The sequence below is a fragment of the Anguilla anguilla genome, unplaced genomic scaffold (assembly GCF_013347855.1).
Source record: "Anguilla anguilla isolate fAngAng1 unplaced genomic scaffold, fAngAng1.pri scaffold_117_arrow_ctg1, whole genome shotgun sequence".
Taxonomy (NCBI): Eukaryota; Metazoa; Chordata; class Actinopteri; order Anguilliformes; family Anguillidae; genus Anguilla; species Anguilla anguilla.
In genome coordinates, this window is record NW_023312657.1 from 50,081 (window position 1) to 62,341 (window position 12,261).

Genomic DNA, 12,261 nt, shown 5'->3' on the forward strand with positions numbered 1-12,261 from the left:
TTAAATCCGTCATTATGCTGAGAAACAGCTAAACCATTTTATTTATGGGTTCTGAGTTTCTGTGCAAACGCGCGAAAACACGCTGGTATAATGAAATAATAACGGTAGCCTAATACATATATAGTCCGCTTCGTTCCGTTGCTACCATAACATAACGACCTAGAGCTGCAGTTTCTCGCTGCAATTACTAATATTGAATATAAACAAAAGACGCAATTTATGCTGTAGTCTGCCAATGTCTAGATAAATAATACGGTCCGTTTGAAGACAATATCGGGTGAGTTCGTTTAGTCTTTAAATCCGTCATTATGCTGAGAGAAATCGTATTCTCAATTTAATCTCTAAATTGACTGTAAGCTTAGGGTTGTAACTATGTAGTTGTTTCGTAGGTGACTTAACTCGTCTTAACTATTGCTTGTATTTGTGCATGGACTGCGTTGTTGCTGTTCTTGTCTGTGTTAGTGTTAATCAGTGTAACCTACAGGGTTTAAGTTGAACAATGCGGTTGTTCCCTGCACTTAGAACGGTAGGCTACTGCCCTCTAGGGTTTTCGACACACTTGTTCCTGGTTATGGTTATACATTTTGTTGTACATCGCTCTGGATAAGAGCGTCTGCCAAATGCCTGTAATGTAATGCAATATTCCGTAGCAACAAGATGAACCCGACATTAGCCCTAAAATATGCCAATACAGCAGTGAAAACGCTGCTAACTGAATGACGAAATAAGCGAGACTAACTTTTTTTTTTTAAATTACCACGTCATTCTACAGTCAATATCTGGGACTACACATTGAATAAATATACAATCTTACCATTGGTTTTACGCGTAGAGATGTCCCTTTTGCGAATGAGTGGCCATATATTGTCTTGGATAATCCGTTTGTGAAATGTCGGATTTTTTCAAAAATAGCTGTGCGTAATACCACACCTGTTGCGTACGGCGTTGTCGTTCTTCTTAGTCCAATTTGGCTTGATTGACAGTTCATTTATTCAGTAGGTGAGATTATAAGCTTTCTAACGATGTATAACATGTCTGATTCTGCTTTTGGAATAGCGTTTTATAGGTCAGCGTTACTAAAACTCTTCTCATCTGCCAATGTCTAAATAAATAAATTAAACGGTAGGCTTCTTTGCCAGCAGCACGCAATTCGCGAGTTGATATTCAGTATTTCTTCCGTTTTTTATCAATGTCGTATTTATTATTTGAAATGTGCATTCATGTGTTATTATTCTATCTGTCTCTGTGGCGCTCTGAAATGTGCATTCTCTGCTAAGCTGAGCAATGGATTGGAATATGTGTCTGAGGTAGTGTTGCACGGTATACCAAAACTTCAGCACTTTCTCGGTACTTAAAAAAAAAACAAAAAACGGTTTCGTATTTGAATTTTCCGATCTTCTGTAGTTCTGCGTCAAATGTAAAAGCCAGGGAAATGTGTCTCCCGCATTACTGATTTAGAGGATGAAAAGTGTAGTTTGTCAGAATCTTCGCTAGATGGCAGTAGCAACTAAGGTTGCCAAGTGAGGTGACCTGCGCTTTTGCATTCACTTCCCTGATACAGCGCAAGCTTTGACTCAGTTCATTTCAGTAGCAATAGGTGTTCCAATTTGGAAATATTTTATTATAGATAGATGCTTTATTGTTATTAAAATATGCTGTTTTTAAATCTATTTAAAGGTGAAAGACCTGTTTTAAAGATTGTTTACTTTACAACTGTTTAATTTTTGAAATATATTTAACATGTTTTTCTATTGTTCAGTGTTGTAACACTATAGGCCTATGCATATTAATATGTTGAAGAGACTTCAACTTACAGGTTGTTAATCAACCAGGTTGTTAATAAACCATGAATTAGAAAATGAGGTCAACCCTTGTGGACATTACGTTTCTGATCTATTAAGGTAATTTCAGTATCGTTAGGTACCGAGTATCGAATTAGCACCGTTTAAGTTTCAAGTATCATTTCAGTATTGAGTATCGTAATACTAAACCTGGTATCAGTATCAAAGTCAAAATTTCGGTATCGTGACAACACTAGTGTGACGCCTTTTTTAGTTGCGGCGCAGAAACACTGCAGCTGTGCATGCACACCGGACCATCTAAGTGTTACGACATGCCATCTAAGTGTTACGACATAGTAAAGGCCTTGACGGGAAGCGGCCAGGACACATCCATGGCGACGTAACTAAGTCATCCGACAGCGTCTCTTAGCTCAAAATTGGCCATGAGTCATCAATATTTCATACGATCATCATGACATTCAGTAGATATGTTGGGTGAAGGCGTATGATCATGAGGACAAAGCCATTTTAAAATCGCTCCATAGGGGGCGCGATGCTGCCAATGCTTGGACCCCTTCCAACGCCGCTTGCGGCTTTAATTATTATTATTATTCTTATTTTTCTCCGGTAAAAGTGTCTGAGGCTCAGCAACCATAAGTCCTGGAGCAACCAAATTTGGCACGTGGGTTCCTATGGGCCCCCACTACTCAGGCACTAAAAACCACGTACGTCGGACCAGATGGTGGCGCTATAACAAAGCGTTTTGCAGTAAAAGGCCATAACTGTCCACACCATAAGTCAGATCAACACAAAACTTCATCGACCTATGCATCTGAACGTGCTCTACAACTTTGCCATTGGCCCCACCTATGTCCGCCATATTGTTTGCCCGCCATTTAGACTTTTTAGTTGGGGCGTGGCAGTTTTCTCGGCTAAAATGTCTGAGGCTCAGCAACCATAAGTTGTAGACCAACCAAATTTGGTAGGTGGGTTCCTATGGCCCCACACTACTCAGGCACTAAAAATCACCTATGTCGGCCAGATGGTGGCGCTATAACAAAGGATCATACTTTAAAAGGCCATAACTCCCACACCGTAAGTCAGATCGAACACAAAACTTCATCAACTGATGCATCTGAATGTGCTCTACAACTTTCCTATTGGGAGAACCTACGTCCGCCGTATGGTTTGCACACCATTTGGCCTTTTTCATTAGGTGGGGTGCGGAAAAGCCGGAGCTCCAAATCTAAACGGTTACGACATCGAGTAAACTTCTTTACGGCAAGCGACAACCATGGCGACGCTAGTTTTTATCAGTGAAAGCACGGTCTGACAGTGCCACCTAGCGTGCATGCTAGGATAGGCTACCCAAAGTTTTTCAGTAAAACCTTTCTGAGAGGAGGAATAATTACTTTTCTTTGGCATGGATCCATTTGAAGACAGTATCTGGTGAGTTCGTTAAGTCTTTAAATCTGTCATTTTGGTGAGAAAAAGCTAAACCATTTTATTGGTAGTTTTAGAGTTTCTGTGCAAACGCGCGAAAACACGCTGGTATAATAAAACAATGACGGTAATACATACATAATCCGCTTCGTTCCGTTGCTACCATAACATAACAGACTATCTCGTGTCTACAGCTGCAGTTTCTCGCTGCAATTTCTAACATTGAATATTCACAAAAGACGCAATTTATACTGTACTCTGCCAATGTCTACATAAATAATACGCTACGGTAAAGCTTTGAGAGGATGAATCATTACTTTTCTTTGACATGGATCCATTTGAAGACAATAACAGGTGAGTTCGTTTACTCTTTAAATCCGTCATTATGCTGAGAAACAGCTAAACCATTTTATTTATGGGTTCTGAGTTTCTGTGCAAACGCGCGAAAACACGCTGGTATAATGAAATAATAACGGTAGCCTAATACATATATAGTCCGCTTCGTTCGTTGCTACCATAACATAACGACCTAGAGCTGCAGTTTCTCGCTGCAATTACTAATATTAAATATAAACAAAAGACGCAATTTATGCTGTAGTCTGCCAATGTCTAGATAAATAATACGGTCCGTTTGAAGACAATATCGGGTGAGTTCGTTTAGTCTTTAAATCCGTCATTATGCTGAGAGAAATCGTATTCTCAATTTAATCTCTAAATTGACTGTAAGCTTAGGGTTGTAACTATGTAGTTGTTTCGTAGGTGACTTAACTCGTCTTAACTATTGCTTGTATTTGTGCATGGACTGCGTTGTTGCTGTTCTTGTCTGTGTTAGTGTTAATCAGTGTAACCTACAGGGTTTAAGTTGAACAATGCGATTGTTCCCTGCACTTAGAACGGTAGGCTACTGCCCTCTAGGGTTTTCGACACACTTGTTCCTGGTTATGGTTATACATTTTGTTGTACATCGCTCTGGATAAGAGCGTCTGCCAAATGCCTGTAATGTAATGCAATATTCCGTAGCAACAAGATGAACCCGACATTAGCCCTAAAATATGCCAATACAGCAGTGAAAACGCTGCTAACTGAATGACGAAATAAGCGAGACTAACTTTTTTTTTTAAAAATGACCACGTCATTCTACAGTCAATATCTGGGACTACACATTGAATAAATATACAATCTTACCATTGGTTTTACGCGTAGAGATGTCCCTTTTGCGAATGAGTGGCCATATATTGTCTTGGATAATCCGTTTGTGAAATGTCGGATTTTTTCAAAAATAGCTGTGCGTAATACCACACCTGTTGCGTACGGCGTTGTCGTTCTTCTTAGTCCAATTTGGCTTGATTGACAGTTCATTTATTCAGTAGGTGAGATTATAAGCTTTCTAACGATGTATAACATGTCTGATTCTGCTTTTGGAATAGCGTTTTATAGGTCAGCGTTACTAAAACTCTTCTCATCTGCCAATGTCTAAATAAATAAATTAAACGGTAGGCTTCTTTGCCAGCAGCACGCAATTCGCGAGTTGATATTCAGTATTTCTTCCGTTTTTTATCAATGTCGTATTTATTATTTGAAATGTGCATTCATGTGTTATTATTCTATCTGTCTCTGTGGCGCTCTGAAATGGGCATTCTCTGCTAAGCTGAGCAATGGATTGGAATATGTGTCTGAGGTAGTGTTGCACGGTATACCAAAACTTCAGCACTTTCTCGGTACTTAAAAAAAAAAAAAAAAAACGGTTTCGTATTTGAATTTTCCGATCTTCGGTAGTTCTGCGTCAAATGTAAAAGCCAGGGAAATGTGTCTCCCGCATTACTGATTTAGAGGATGAAAAGTGTAGTTTGTCAGAATCTTCGCTAGATGGCAGTAGCAACTAAGGTTGCCAAGTGAGGTGACCTGCGCTTGTGCATTCACTTCCCTGATACAGCGCAAGCTTTGACTCAGTTCACTTTCAGTAGCAATAGGTGTTCCAATTTGGAAATATTTTATTATAGATAGATGCTTTATTGTTATTAAAATATGTTGTTTTTAAATCTATTTAAAGGTGAAAGACCTGTTTTAAAGATTGTTTACTTTACAACTGTTTAATTTTTGAAATATATTTAACATGTTTTTCTATTGTTCAGTGTTGTAACACTATAGGCCTATGCATATTAATATGTTGAAGAGACTTCAACTTACAGGTTGTTAATCAACCAGGTTGTTAATAAACCATGAATTAGAAAATGAGGTCAACCCTTGTGGACATTACGTTTCTGATCTATTAAGGTAATTTCAGTATTGTTAGGTACCGAGTATCGAATTAGCACCGTTTAAGTTTCAAGTATCATTTCAGTATTGAGTATCGTAATACTAAACCTGGTATCAGTATCAAAGTCAAAATTTCGGTATCGTGACAACACTAGTGTGACGCCTTTTTTAGTTGCGGCGCAGAAACACTGCAGCTGTGCATGCACACCGGACCATCTAAGTGTTACGACATGCCATCTAAGTGTTACGACATAGTAAAGGCCTTGACGGGAAGCGGCCAGGACACATCCATGGCGACGTAACTAAGTCATCCGACAGCGTCTCTTAGCTCAAAATTGGCCATGAGTCATCAATATTTCATACGATCATCATGACATTCAGTAGATATGTTGGGTGAAGGCGTATGATCATGAGGACAAAGCCATTTTAAAATCGCTCCATAGGGGGCGCGATGCTGCCAATGCTTGGACCCCTTCCAACGCCGCTTGCGGCTTTAATTATTATTATTATTCTTATTTTTCTCCGGTAAAAGTGTCTGAGGCTCAGCAACCATAAGTCCTGGAGCAACCAAATTTGGCACGTGGGTTCCTATGGGCCCCCACTACTCAGGCACTAAAAACCACGTACGTGGACCAGATGGTGGCGCTATAACAAAGCGTTTTGCATAAAAGGCCATAACTGTCACACCATAAGTCAGATCAACACAAAACTTCATCGACCTATGCATCTAAACGTGCTCTACAACTTTGCCATTGGCCCCACCTATGTCCGCCATATTGTTTGCCCGCCATTTAGACTTTTTAGTTGGGGCGTGGCAGTTTTCTCGGCTAAAATGTCTGAGGCTCAGCAACCATAAGTTGTAGACCAACCAAATTTGGTAGGTAGGTTCCTATGGCCCCCCACTACTCAGGCACTAAAAATCACCTATGTCGGCCAGATGGTGGCGCTATAACAAAGGATCATACTTTAAAAGGCCATAACTCCCACACCGTACGTCTGATCAACACAAAACTTCATCGACTGATGCATCTGAATGTGCTCTACAACTTTCCTATTGGGAGCACCTACTGTCCGCCAGTATGGTTTGCACACCATTTGGCCTTTTTCATTAGGTGGGGTGCGGAAAAGCTGGAGCTCCAAATCTAAACGGTTACGACATTGAGTAAACTTCTTTACGGCAAGCGACAACCATGGCGACGCTAGTTTTTATCAGTGAAAGCACGGTCTGACAGTGCCACCTAGCGTGCATGCTAGGATAGGCTACCCAAAGTTTTTCAGTAAAAGCCTTTCTGAGAGGATGAATAATTACTTTTCTTTGGCATGGATCCATTTGAAGACAGTATCGGGTGAGTTCGTTAAGTCTTTAAATCTGTCATTATGGTGAGAAAAAGCTAAACCATTTTATTGGTGGTTTTGGGTTTCTGTGCAAACGCGCGAAAACACGCTGGTATAATAAAACAATGACGGTAATACATACATAATCCGCTTCGTTCCGTTGCTACCATAACATAACAGACTATCTCGTGTCTACAGCTGCAGTTTCTCGCTGCAATTTCTAACATTGAATATTCACAAAAGACGCAATTTATACTGTACTCTGCCAATGTCTACATAAATAATACGCTACGGTAAAGCTTTGAGAGGATGAATCATTACTTTTCTTTGACATGGATCCATTTGAAGACAATAACAGGTGAGTTCGTTTACTCTTTAAATCCGTCATTATGCTGAGAAACAGCTAAACCATTTTATTTATGGGTTCTGAGTTTCTGTGCAAACGCGCGAAAACACGCTGGTATAATGAAATAATAACGGTAGCCTAATACATATATATAGTCCGCTTCGTTTCGTTGCTACCATAACATAACGACCTAGAGCTGCAGTTTCTCGCTGCAATTACTAATATTAAATATAAACAAAAGACGCAATTTATGCTGTAGTCTGCCAATGTCTAGATAAATAATACGGTCCGTTTGAAGACAATATCGGGTGAGTTCGTTTAGTCTTTAAATCCGTCATTATGCTGAGAGAAATCGTATTCTCAATTTAATCTCTAAATTGACTGTAAGCTTAGGGTTGTAACTATGTAGTTGTTTCGTAGGTGACTTAACTCGTCTTAACTATTGCTTGTATTTGTGCATGGACTGCGTTGTTGCTGTTCTTGTCTGTGTTAGTGTTAATCAGTGTAACCTACAGGGTTTAAGTTGAACAATGCGATTGTTCCCTGCACTTAGAACGGTAGGCTACTGCCCTCTAGGGTTTTCGACACACTTGTTCCTGGTTATGGTTATACATTTTGTTGTACATCGCTCTGGATAAGAGCGTCTGCCAAATGCCTGTAATGTAATGCAATATTCCGTAGCAACAAGATGAACCCGACATTAGCCCTAAAATATGCCAATACAGCAGTGAAAACGCTGCTAACTGAATGACGAAATAAGCGAGACTAACTTTTTTTTTTTTAAATTACCACGTCATTCTACAGTCAATATCTGGGACTACACATTGAATAAATATACAATCTTACCATTGGTTTTACGCGTAGAGATGTCCCTTTTGCGAATGAGTGGCCATATATTGTCTTGGATAATCCGTTTGTGAAATGTCGGATTTTTTCAAAAATAGCTGTGCGTAATACCACACCTGTTGCGTACGGCGTTGTCGTTCTTCTTAGTCCAATTTGGCTTGATTGACAGTTCATTTATTCAGTAGGTGAGATTATAAGCTTTCTAACGATGTATAACATGTCTGATTCTGCTTTTGGAATAGCGTTTTATAGGTCAGCTTTACTAAAACTCTTCTCATCTGCCAATGTCTAAATAAATAAATTAAACGGTAGGCTTCTTTGCGAGCAGCACGCAATTCGCGAGTTCATATTCAGTCTTTCTTCCGTTTTTTATCAATGTCGTATTTATTATTTGAAATGTGCATTCATGTGTTATTATTCTATCTGTCTCTGTGGCGCTCTGAAATGGGCATTCTCTGCTAAGCTGAGCAATGGATTGGAATATGTGTCTGAGGTAGTGTTGCACGGTATACCAAAACTTCAGCACTTTCTCGGTACTTAAAAAAAATAAAAAAAAACGGTTTCGTATTTGAATTTTCCGATCTTCGGTAGTTCTGCGTCAAATGTAAAAGCCAGGGAAATGTGTCTCCCGCATTACTGATTTAGAGGATGAAAAGTGTAGTTTGTCAGAATCTTCGCTAGATGGCAGTAGCAACTAAGGTTGCCAAGTGAGGTGACCTGCGCTTGTGCATTCTCTTCCCTGATACAGCGCAAGCTTTGACTCAGTTCACTTCAGTAGCAATAGGTGTTCCAATTTGGAAATATTTTATTATAGATAGATGCTTTATTGTTATTAAAATATGCTGTTTTTAAATCTATTTAAAGGTGAAAGACCTGTTTTAAAGATTATTTACTTTACAACTGTTTAATTTTTGAAATATATTTAACATGTTTTTCTATTGTTCAGTGTTGTAACACTATAGGCCTATGCATATTAATATGTTGAAGAGACTTCAACTTACAGGTTGTTAATGAACCAGGTTGTTAATAAACCATGAATTAGAAAATGAGGTCAACCCTTGTGGACATTATGTTTCTGATCTATTAAGGTAATTTCAGTATCGTTAGGTACCGAGTATCGAATTAGCACCGTTTAAGTTTCAAGTATCATTTCAGTATTGAGTATCGTAATACTAAACCTGGTATCAGTATCAAAGTCAAAATTTCGGTATCGTGACAACACTAGTGTGACGCCTTTTTTAGTTGCGGCGCAGAAACACTGCAGCTGTGCATGCACACCGGACCATCTAAGTGTTATGACATGCCATCTAAGTGTTACGACATAGTAAAGGCCTTGACGGGAAGCGGCCAGGACACATCCATGGCGACGTAACTAAGTCATCCGACAGCGTCTCTTAGCTCAAAATTGGCCATGAGTCATCAATATATTCATACGATCATCATGATATTCAGTAGATATGTTGGGTGAAGGCATATGATCGTGAGGACAAAGCCATTTTAAAATCGCTCCATAGGGGGCGCGATGCTGCCACTGCTTGGACCCCTTCCAACGCCGCTTGCGGCTTTAATTATTCTTATTTTTCTCCGCTAAAAGTGTCTGAGGCTCAGCAACCATAAGTCCTGGAGCAACCAAATTTGGCAGGTGGGTTCCTATGGCCCCCCACTACTCAGGCACTAAAAACCACGTACGTCGGCCAGATGGTGGCGCTATAACAAAGGGTTTTGCGTAAAAGGCCATAACTCCCACACCATAAGTCAGATCAACACAAAACTTCATCGACCTATGCATCTGAACGTGCTCTACAACTTTGCCATTGGCCCCACCTTATGTCCGCCTATATTGTTTGCCCGCCATTTAGACTTTTTAGTTGGGGCGTGGCAGTTTTCTCCGCTAAAATGTCCTGAGGCTCAGCAACCATAAGTGCTAGAGCCAACCAAATTTGGCAGGTGGGTTCCTATGGCCACCCACTACTCAGGCACTAAAAATCACCTATGTCGGCCAGATGGTGGCGCTATAACAATAGGGATCATACTTTAAAAGGCCATAACTCCCACACCAGTAAGTCAGATCAACACAAAACTTCATCGACTGATGCATCTGAATGTGCTCTACAACTTTCCTATTGGGAGCACCTATGTCCGCCATATGGTTTGCACACCATTTGGACTTTTTCATTAGGTGGGGTGCGGAAAACCTGGAGCTCCAAATCTAAACGATTACGACATCGAGTAAACTTCTTTACGGCAAGCGACAACCATGGCGACGCTAGTTTTTATCAGTGAAAGCACGGTCTGACACTGCCACCTAGCGTGCATGCTAGGATAGGCTACCCAAAGTTTCTTAGTAAAAGCTTTCTGAGAGGATGAATAATTACTTTTCTTTGGCATGGATCCATTTGAAGACAGTATCGGGTGAGTTCGTTAAGTCTTTAAATCTGTCATTATGCTGAGAAACAGCTAAACCATTTCATTGATAGGTTCTGAGTTTCTGTGCAAACGCGCGAAAACACGCTGGTATAATAAAACAATGACGGTAATACATACATAGTCCGCTTCGTTCCGTTGCTACCATAACATAACAGACTATCTTGTGTCTACAGCTGCAGTTTCTCGCTGCAATTTCTAACATTGAATATTCACAAAAGACGCAATTTATGCTGTACTTTGCCAATGTCTAAATACATAATACGCTCCGGTAAAGCTTTGAGAGGATGAATAATTACTTTTCTTTGGCATGGATCCATTTGAAGACAGTATCAGGTGAGTTCGTTAAGTCTTTAAATCTGTCATTATGTTGAGACAAAGCTAAACCATTTTATTGGTAGTTTTTGAGTTTCTGTGCAAACGCGCGAAAACACGCTGTTTTAATAAAACAATGACGGTAATACATACATAGTCCGCTTCGTTCCGTTGCTACCATAACATAACAGACTATCTTGTGTCTACAGCTGCAGTTTCTCGCTGCAATTTCTAACATTGAATATTCACAAAAGACGCAATTCATACTGTAGTCTGCCAATGTCTACATAAATAATACGCTACGGTAAAGCTTTGAGAGGATGAAACAGCTAAACAGCTAAACCATTTTATTTATGGGTTCTGAGTTTCTGTGCAAACGCGCGAAAACACGCTGGTATAATGAAATAATAACGGTAGCCTAATACATATATAGTCCGCTTCGTTCCGTTGCTACCATAACATAACGACCTACAGCTGCAGTTTCTCACTGCAATTACTAATATTGAATATAAACAAAAGACGCAATTTATGCTGTAGTCTGCCAATGTCAAAATAAATAATACGGTCAATTTGAAGACAATATCGAGTGAGTTCGTTTAGTCTTTAAATCCGTCATTATGCTGAGAGAAATCGTATTCGCAATTTAATCTCTAAATTGACTGTAAGCTTAGGGTTGTAACTAGGTAGTTGTTTCGTAGGTGACTTAGTTTTAACTCGTCTTAACTATTGCTTGAATTTTTTCATAGACTGCGTTGTTGCTGTTCTTGTCTGTGTTAGTGTTAATCAGTGTAACCTACAGGGTTTAAGTTGAACAATGCGGTTGTTCCCTGCACTTAGAACGGTAGGCTACTGCCCTCTAGGGTTTTCGACACACTTGTTCCTGGTTATGGTTATACATTTTGTTGTACATCGCTCTGGATAAGAGCGTCTGCCAAATGCCTGTAATGTAATGCAATATTCCGTAGCAACAAGATGAACCCGACATTAGCCCTAAAATATGCCAATACAGCAGTGAAAACGCTGCTAACTGAATGACGAAATAAGCGAGACTAACTTTTTAAAAAAAATTACCACGTCATTCTACAGTCAATATCTGGGACTAAACATTGAATAAATATACAATCTTACCATTGGTTTTACGCGTAGAGATGTCCCTTTTGCGAATGAGTGGCCATATATTGTCTTGGATAATCCGTTTGTGAAATGTCGGATATTTTCAAAAATAGCTGTGCGTAATACCACACCTGTTGCTTACGGCGTTGTCGTTCTTCTTAGTCCAATTTGGCTTGATTGACAATTCATTTATTCAGTAGGTGAGAGTATAAGCTTTCTAACGATGTATAACATGTCTGATTTGGCTTTTGGAATAGCGTTTTATAGGTCAGCTTAACCGAAAATTTTCTGATCTGCCAATGTCTACGTAAATAAACCGGTAGGCTGCTCTGCGGTCAGCACGCGGGTCGCGAGTTGATATTAAGTCCTTTTTTTAGTTATTTCTCAATGTCGTCTTTATTA